The following is a 10,000-nucleotide window of genomic DNA, read 5'->3' on the forward strand; positions in this document are numbered from 1 at the left end:
AATCTTTATCTCCATAAATGTCTGTAAGCACTGATCCCATGATGACCATATGGTGTTTACTAGATTCTTTGCAATGTCTTCCCCATCCTAGTGATGACGTTTTTTTGCAACAAACATTAAAAAGGTCCACTAGATCCTGGCAGTACTTGGGTTCCTCTATACCCATATCCTAGCTTAGTACAATAATTTCTTTGTTTGATAAGATGCACATGCCTAACACTGCATCCATTATTTGTTGTAAAATCATTTCCAAAACGTTGCTAGCATCATACATCTCCAAAATATGTTCCCACCTATTCACTTTTCCTAAGTTACATCTCCAAAATAATTTAGCTGCCTCTGGGAAAGCTATGTAGTTCTTTAGGAGTACAGAATTACCTGTTGAGAAACTTCAGCTGAAGATTCTAAACTTTCTTACTTTAATGGCATACATCAGGGTCTTGCATACCTCATGTCTACGATACTTGACTCTGCACATTTAATACTCTACTCCACAAATTTGCCTGGTGTCCTCCACTTTCATTTCAGTTTCTATACACTGTATTTAATAGTCTTATTCTTGAAATGTCCGTTCTCAAGTCTATTAAAAATTCCACAATTCTGTTTTATCTCCTCTTCATTCTCTTGTAGATGCTTTTAATTCTGTTGTCAATCCTGCACAAATACAAACTAAATGGTCCTGCCCTTTGCAGACCAAATTCCTGTTGGGCCACCTCCAAATCCAGCATTTCCCTTCCCCTGAATTACTTCCTCCCAATATACTGGGGTCTTTATATTTCTGACTCTCCATTTAAATGATGCTACAGCTCTTACCCTTGTCTTCTTATCTGCACTCACATCTACTGCTGCCAGTTCTCTTTTCCAGTCAAGAGAGTGTCCAATGATTCCTAACATTACTCTGAAAAAATTGTACTGAGCATTATTTATACTTTTTCCCACTGTAACCAGCAGCCCAATTTCATCATTTCCCCGAATACACATCCTACTAATCATCTTTTACAATTTTGAGATGAAACAGTCAGGTCCAAGCAGGCTGTGCAAACTTTTTTATCACTATTTTACCTGCTTTTATGGAATAACTGTGAGTGCTTTCGGGATAACCCTTCATCAGACAATGTAGCAGCTTTCATGAAATCTATTTAAATACATTTAAAAACACAGCCACCCATCATCTCACTGCCCTCCTTTTCCTATAGGCTGGTCTTAAAAGTATACATGTATTCAACCCTAGAGGATGGTTTGCTGCTAGTTCTATAATCCAGTGTAGTTAATTGCATTCAGTGAAATTCACTGTGCCCCCCCCCTTCTACTCGCGAGTAACCTGTATAACCATGAATTTAATAAAATGCGTGTGTTGGATTCTTAGAAGTATGCACATACAGAGCATTTCGTTCATCTTTCTGTCTATACACATTCAAATCCAGGTCGCACTCTAACTAATAACTCCACACCACCACCTCAAACTCACTCTCACAAATCCATTTAAATGGTAACTGTAAATCCTCAAAGCATTCTCAATGAAATCTCCCTCTTTCACACCTGGATGGCCCAAAATCATCCAGACATCATTACCATCACCAAGACCTGGTTTAAACCCTACATAAAAGATTATGAATTTCTCCCCCCCTAGCTATCAAACAATAAGATCTGATAAGCCCAACAAAAAAGGAGGTGGAATAGAAATTTTCCAAGCACTCTCACCATACTAACCTACACTAATCCTATCCCCAACTTCGCCAATGTCAAAATAACTACTGCTTTCCCCAAAGTTGAACTACAAAAATGTTTGTATCATACAAATGCCAAAATAACTACTAACTACAAAAATCATTGTATCATACCGCTCTACATACCACCTGAAAACAATATCCTCTTACTAGAAGAAATTCTCACCTGGATTTCTACTAACACAAAAAATAAAACCATTATCATAGCCGATATAAACAAACAACTGGCAAAACCTGACCTCCAACTCCCCTGCCTCCAATATAAATTTACTCAACTTAACTGAGCTCATAAAAACACACCAACCACACCAAGCAAGGATAACTCCAATGAATCCATCCTAGACCGGACTTTCGTCTCCCATCCAAACAAAATATCTGAAGCACACACACTTCCAGACACAGAGTCATCACATACCTACCTTCATCCACTGATCCCCCTCAGCCTTAAAAAACACCGCCACCAGTGTAAACAGATGAGAAACCTAAATGCCTTCAACACTCAAATTTCCAGATATCCTTAAAAATATTAACTGGCAAATACTATCCCCCCACAGAAAATGTTGACTATTTCAATACTAAAATTCCTTGACATGCTAAACAGCCATGCATCACCACATACAAAAAGAGTCTAAATAAATTCTGCTCCATGGCTGACCAACCCAACTAAACATCAAATGAACCTCAGAGATAAATCATGGAAACATTATCAAATAAACAAAAACAATATTTTGAATAGCTTTTTAAATCAGGATAAAAAACTAGAACAAAAAGACAAAAAGGCACACTATACAAAACTGCAGTCTCACCACAAAACAAACCCCCCCAACAATTCTGGAATTTATCTCATCGCTCCTAAATCCTAGCACAAAGACAATCAGTCCTCATCCCAAAGAAAATTTCCAGGAAACAGCATCTGTCCAACTCTTTCTTCATAAACTGTATAGCCAACATTGCTGCTAGTTTCCCTCATGACAGACACAACTTAAGTAACATTGCTCCTCCTAAAACATCCTCCACTTATTCTGCCTCTACAAGCTGCTCTTTGTCCCCTAAACCCAAGGCCCCCCTGCCCCTACCATTTATATTAACCCTATGTCTATCACAACTAATCAAACGACTATTCCTTAAGCACAAACCCTGCTCTAACATCTGACAACTTACCCCCCACTTTTTTTGAAGACTGCTGCTGAAGCCAACACACTTCACATTAGCATCCCAATTAAACAGATCCACCCAAGAATCTTATGTACCCAAATTATGGAAGAAAACCTACAAACTCCCTCTTCACAAAGGTGGCAAAAAACAAAGATATTTCCAACTTTCATCCTATCCCCTATCTAACTTTCTAGACAATTGCATCCATATTTAGCTGATGTCCCATCTCTTCCAAAACCAGCTCTTGTCTCCTACACAGCATGGCTTCAGACCTAGACAAAGCATTACAACTGCTCTTAAATCTTTTCTGGATACTATTAAAAAAGCTTGAGATTGCCGGAAAATAGTAGCCTCCATATTCCTAGATCTATCGTAGGCCTTTGATACAGTGTCCCAAACCTTTACTACTAAAACAACTCACAAACCTTGGACTTTACTCCATCACTCTAAACTGGTTCTCTAGCTGAAGTTCCTCAAGGGTTCATACTTGGTCCCCTCTGAATATATTCATTAATAAATTTCCATTAATCACCAACAGTGCCCTAATTCAATAAGCGGACAATTCCACCATCATCTGCTCAGCCGACTATTTCTAAGCTCCAACTCAAAACTCAAACAGGCTTGTCCACCACTGAATCCTGGATGTTCAATAACCACCTAGCTCTGAACCTACACAAATCTAACATCATGCTTTTCACCCCCCCCAAAAAATCAACTCTACTGCACACAAACGTGTCCAACATCTATTCCCAAAAATGGAGCGCAAATAGAAGATGTCAGCCATACAAAATTTCTGGGAGTAACTACAGATGAACTAAAATTTTGATGTTGCTCTTCAACAAAACAGCCAAAAAAATAATCAGAAACTTGGAATTCTCTACAGGCACAACCATAACCTTAGCTCCCACCAGACAAACCCTTGCCTCCACCTCCCTACTCCCTTCTTTAATGTATGGCACCCCTCTACTTACCAAACTTCAAACCATCCTAAAAGCCAAGCTTGAAACATGCTATAATATCACCAAATTCCAAAAACTGTTCCCATCACTGTACTGCTCTTTACTCCTTAAAATGGCTGAACTTTCAAACTACCTCAACTACTTACATCTTACTGTTCACAAACTCATCTTTAAACCCTCTGATTGCCCCACCCTTAGCTCTATCTTCACCTTCTACCTCCCAAACAGGCCACTCAGATGAGAGAACCAGCAACTACTTCAAGTCCATAAGCCAAACCAGCCTCCTGGTCAACTTCTCTTCGCTTACTCCATAGCAAAAAAGTGGAGTGCGCTCCCATTAGCTATCAGAACAACCCAAAATCCTGTCAACTTCAAGACTGCTCTGCATTCATACCCATCTTCCATCTGGAGCTGCTCTTGCACTCAACCTCGAGAACCTTGCTCTTGAGATGCAGCTTTCTTCCTATTGTGTGCCCAAGCAAAATAGTACTCCTTATGTATCATCTTCTTGGTCCACAATGACATTTTCATTGTGTATTGGGTTCCAGTTAGGTCCACAGTGGTAATCATTTCCCCTAGTATGAACTCCATTTTTTAGACATTTTAGACTTTGGTGGAATATAGACATTAGCTAAAATAAACTTCGTCCTCTGCTACTTAACCCTTACCAGCACATACCTACCCTTCCTATCCATTTTGTGTTTCTCTATTTTAATATTTAACCCAAAATAGCTACCACCCTTTCTCGGTCTCATTTGACTTCCACACTAAAGTTCAGTCTCCCACTTTGTTTTACCACATATCCATTAGCCTTTACATCTAAAACAAGTCCACCAGTTCTCCCACTTTTTTCTGGATGAATTGTTTGACTTCATGAGAATGCTATGACAAACAGCCTTTCTGAAAATTACATTTTTTTTACTTTTTGTAACTTTTTCAGCTCCTTGAGGCAGAGCTGTTTTAATCTGCCATTCAAATTGCAGGCATACCAGAAGTTAAATGCTTCTTTGAAATAAGTAGGAGATAATTCACATTGAAGAAGGGTAATCACTGGCAACTAGAAGAAGTGGAAAAAATATATACAAGTACGTGGGAGTAAATGCCTTGGTGAGGTTTAACCAAGGAATGGGTCAACAGTATTTTGCAGAGTCCTAAAAGCACGGGCTTCTTCACATGGTAAAGTTCACAGCTCAGATTTTACATTGAGAAATGAAAGGCTGTACCATTATCATATTAAAAAAAAAAGTTTAACACACTTTATAAGTTAGAACCTATAAGACATTCTAATTATTTGTCATCTAAAAAAGCACAGAAATTCTTCAGCAAGGGAAGCAACATTTGAAGAAGCCAAAGGGTTTACTAAAGACTTGCTTTGTGGAATCTGACTTTCTAAATGAAACATATGACCAGATGAAATGATGCAAGAGAAAAACAAATCCAGAAGTCCAACCACAGTCACCACCTCCTTACTCAAGGACTCATAAAAAAGAGAACATTTGCACAGAAACTACTAAGGCTTGCTTGCTGACAGAATAACATGCTAAATTACAGTAAAGCTGAAGAGTGAAAAATAAATAAGTCGTTGCTTACTGATGTACTTATTTTTGTGCACCAGGATATTGCACTGATCAATACTGACCAATTTCAGACTCAGTCTGTATAAAATACAAAACATTTCACAAACAAGAAAAAACATGTAAGCAATAACAGAATAGTTCAGACTAATTACATAGAAAAACTGTGTAGAATACATTCCAGTGAAAAAGCACAGTGCAAAGTACAGAATGTAAGTACAATATAGGCATTAGTTTCTAAAGTGGGTCAATCTTCCATGAGTCTTGAGACAGGTGAAGAGACTTGGAAAGGACATAGGTTAGGTGATATGCCTGTGTTAAAGCAAGAGCATATGGCTTGGATGAAAAAGGGATTTTTGAGTAGCATTTTACATTAGGAAAAGGTGCGGATTCCTTTAAAGCCACTGAAGAAAGCCCACCAAAGAGAAGGTATCTGGGAGGAGAAAGCACGTGCAGTGCTGTGGAGTTTGGTTCTATGGTTAATGACAGTTTGTGTGGCTTAGGAGTAGTGTCTCACATTGTACAAGCAAGTTTGCTTGTGAAGTCTAGCTGCAAGAGGAGTAAATGTGTTGAGTTGGAGTAGTTGGTAGAGTTGGGATCCTAAAAAGTAGATTAGATCTTTGTTTTATGGGCAGCCATTTGACTTCCAGGGTGATACAGTGATGCTCACAGACAGGCGAGTTTGTAATGAATCGGCAGATGCTGTTACAAATAGTCCGGAATCCCAAAAGTCAGCTGTATCCAATATGCTGATGACTCTAATCTGATTTGCTCAGCGACATCTCCAGTAAAGTTATGGTCAGCTACCCAGACCGCCTTTAATACTATAGAAAACTGGCTTTCTGAACATAGTCTGATCCTAAATCCCAAAAAAACTAAAATGCTGTTATTTTCACCAACGCATAGGTCTACCGCTTTCACATTTACCATAAAAATCAAATGATGGCACAATAATCTCCCCTGACCTCTCTACAAAACTATTAAGTGTTATCATAGACAATAATCTAAAATTTGACCTACATGTTAACCAAACTATCAAAACCATCAATAAAAAACTAGGGTCACTTTACAGAATAAAAGCCTTCCTAACCCCTCCAGCTAAAATTGCCATAGCTCACTCTCACCTTCTTTCAACCCTTCTGTATGCATCCCCTCTACTCGAATTTAAACAAGACTGTCCTTAAACTCTCAATTTGCTACAACCACATTGCCAGGTTTGCCACTGGGCTGTCTTTTAGGACACATCATTGCATCAATCTAAATCAGCTTGGGTGGCTTGAACTACCCAGCCTAATCCAGTATAACCAACTGATTATGGCCTATAAAATCCTCTATAATCCGGACAATACTCCTGCACTTAAAAATATTATCACCCCCTATAACAATCCTAGACCACTTCAATCCTCTAACAAACTACCAATTCAGACTAGCAAAATTAATAACACAGCCGGTGATTCTCTCTTTGCAAACTCTGTAAGTAGATCCTGGAACTATCTTCCAGCTGATATTATCTTACTTTCCACCTTAGGTCAATTTCAAACTATACTCAAACAACATTTGTCAGTTAACTGGCTATGTCAATGTATCAAGCCTGGCTAACTCTCTCTAGAATGTGTAAAAATCTGCTAACCAGTTTACTGTGTAATTTAATTTAATCCTGACTTGTGCTCAGGATTAACTGTAACCTGTGGAACTTGTTTAACTTGCTTACTTATGTAATCTCTGTAAATAGTCTGTTTGTAATATGTAATGCTGGTATTATGTAATGCTGCATCTGTTTACCCTTGGAGCTTTTCTCCCCGGGCCTCCGCTGAAAATGGACATGCATCCAGTCGGACTATCCTGGTCAACACACACACACACACACACACACACACACACACACACACAAACATTATATATAATATACGGATCTAGGACTATTGATTTACCGAAAAAGCGCTTTCATTAAAGTGCGTTAAAAAAATAAATAAATAAATCTCCGCAACAGTCATTCCCCCACAACTCCCTCTAGCTGCAGACATACTTCCGCAAAAGTGCTTTCTTGGTAAAAAGCTCTTTCGCGGAAGTATTCCCGGCTGTTTGTGCTTCAGTGAAAAGTTCCTTCGGGGATCAGTACCGATCCCATATATACACATACACTCACACACACACGTGTGCGTGCACGCACACACACACATGTGCACACACACACGCCCACACCCACACACGCCCACGCCCACACACGCTCACACACACACACACACACACGCCCACACACACACACACACACACACACACACACACACACACACGCCCACACACACACACGCCCACACACACACACGCCCACACACACACACGCCCACACACACACACGCCCACACACACACACGCCCACACACTGCTCTCTTCCCTCCCCAAAAATGGACATATACAAGCCACATTTCAAAAACAAATGTCACAATCTAAAACAACATCATAGACTGTACAAATAAACTCTACTGGGGAAAAAAACACACACAAAGGTGTGCTAATATGGAGCACATGGACATAAGCTCTTATTACACAAACACAGGGACCAAACAGCATGCAGTAGCAGACCTGGGACCCCATACTGCTGTAGCACTTCCCACAAGAACCTCCTCACTCGAAGTCTGATACCAAAACCAATGCTGTGTGTACCACAAGGAAAAAATATATCCAACTGGTACTTTTCAATCTACCACACAAGGTTTGGCTCCTTACTGTCCCAAGTTAGTTTCTGTTTCTACTGCCAGAGGTCAATCCATCTACATCTGTCCCAATCCCATGTACTACTTAACTGGCATCATACCCGATTCCCGACATCACTTTCTAGCTGGTAAGCCAACTTCAGCTCGATGCATTTTTTTCCTGGCTAAGTAGAATTACCTAGCAGCCAGCAGTTATTGGCATCCACCCCTCAGGCATGATGCCAAGTACTGGCCCCGGTATCTCTGTTCCAGTCAAAATTATGAGACTCTGAAATACTATGAGAACACCGTGGATCACTTATTGTGAAACATTCGCTCAAGTTATCTGCCAGTGGTGCTGATGATCATACAGGTAAACAAAAGTTCTGATCACTATAAAGTCTTAAATCTCAACAGTGGATTCAAGTACCAAACATGATACATACTATAATCAGCTCTGTGGCACAGACAAATGAAGCCTTCTGACTAAAGATGCCCAAGGTTTGATTACAGGTCAATAAGGGGTAGACACTTAAGCAGAGGTTGGGGAGGGAATGGCAACACCCTGCTTCCCTTCATACAGGAGAGCCACAATGAAGGTGAGACACTCCCCCAGACACACTCCAAGCACTCCCACATACACGTGTGTGTATATTAAATCCTACGTGTGTGTATATTAAATCCTACATGTCACCGATAAAAGGCCAACACACTCCAGCTTATAGAAAAACCTACCGGCCTACTGCAGTATGACCAATATTTCACTTGTTCCCACCACCTCCCTGCAATAACTTAGCCATTTCCACTTGGAGAGAAGACCCGTCCAACAAAGCAACCTGTCTGAATATACCCCAACAGAAAGAGGGCCTGGGGTGGATTTAAGCAAAGCCATGTGTTAAAGCAGAGACGAAGGTCAATAGGGGGCTCTCACTGCTCAATTAAGGACAGGACAGCCAAAAGGAAATAGAGCTGGAGCATACAAAGAGGGGGGTGGGTGCTCTTTAGCTACAGCAACAATATTAATTTTGCCGTTCTACAATACCCAATGCTGCTAAACAAAATCACTTCTGAAAATGCAATCTTAAAAGTACCAGATGTACCTCTCAGCATCAAACACCTTACAGCTGGCTAAGGCAGGCATAAAGAAAAACAATTACTTTAGAAAACAAGATCTTTAATAATAGAGCCTGTTGCTGACATGGTGAAGCAGTTTATTCCCCTCTGTTAAATGGAACAGAACACTGTTCATGGTCAGTTTTTAAGTTCAGATGTATAATGTAAAACAAGAAGCCCAAGTATCAAACTGTTAATTCAAGCAAAAATAAATAAACAACAATGTCAAGGTCTGATAAATAACATTGTGACTAAGTTCTTAGACAGGTTACTTTTCTTCAATGAATCATATAACATTTATAACATACACTACTTGCTTTTTTGTGCAATAGCACATGTGGGATGTACAGTTAACCAACTCTTAACTTTATTTAGGAGAATAAGTCTACCAGACCAGATTTGAAGACTATAATCACAACAGTTGAAATCATTGATAAACTACGATTGAACACCGAGGTGTCTTGTTACTAACTCAGTTCTGGGTGGTAGTAACCACGGTTTTCTCCAGTGAGTACTGCTCAAATAATACTTAGGTTCAAAAGAGCCAACAAAAGGGAAGGAACTCGAATGACTGACAGTTCTAAAGTTGCACAGCAGTTTCACGTCTAGACAGACACTGTTTTAAAGACATCAAACCATTTTAAAAAAGTATATAGCCCGGAACACTATTTACATTCAACACTCCACTTCAGTTGACCTTTGAATTCGCGAAGTAAAACTAAAGATTAGTGACCTTGTATTTAGAAACTTCAGGGCCATTTTTACTGACCTAAATCCAA

At 39.6% G+C, this 10,000-nt stretch overlaps 1 protein-coding gene across 2 annotated transcripts in view; it reads right to left on the reverse strand.

Moving 5' to 3' along the window:
* Positions 1 to 10,000, reverse strand: part of LOC122787746 — a 963,913-nt gene that overhangs the window by 953,135 nt on the left and 778 nt on the right. The window lies entirely within an intron of this gene.

This window comes from Protopterus annectens, chromosome 13.part0, assembly GCF_019279795.1.
Source record: "Protopterus annectens isolate FY-2018-M chromosome 13.part0, PAN1.0, whole genome shotgun sequence".
Classification (NCBI taxonomy): Eukaryota; Metazoa; Chordata; order Ceratodontiformes; family Protopteridae; genus Protopterus; species Protopterus annectens.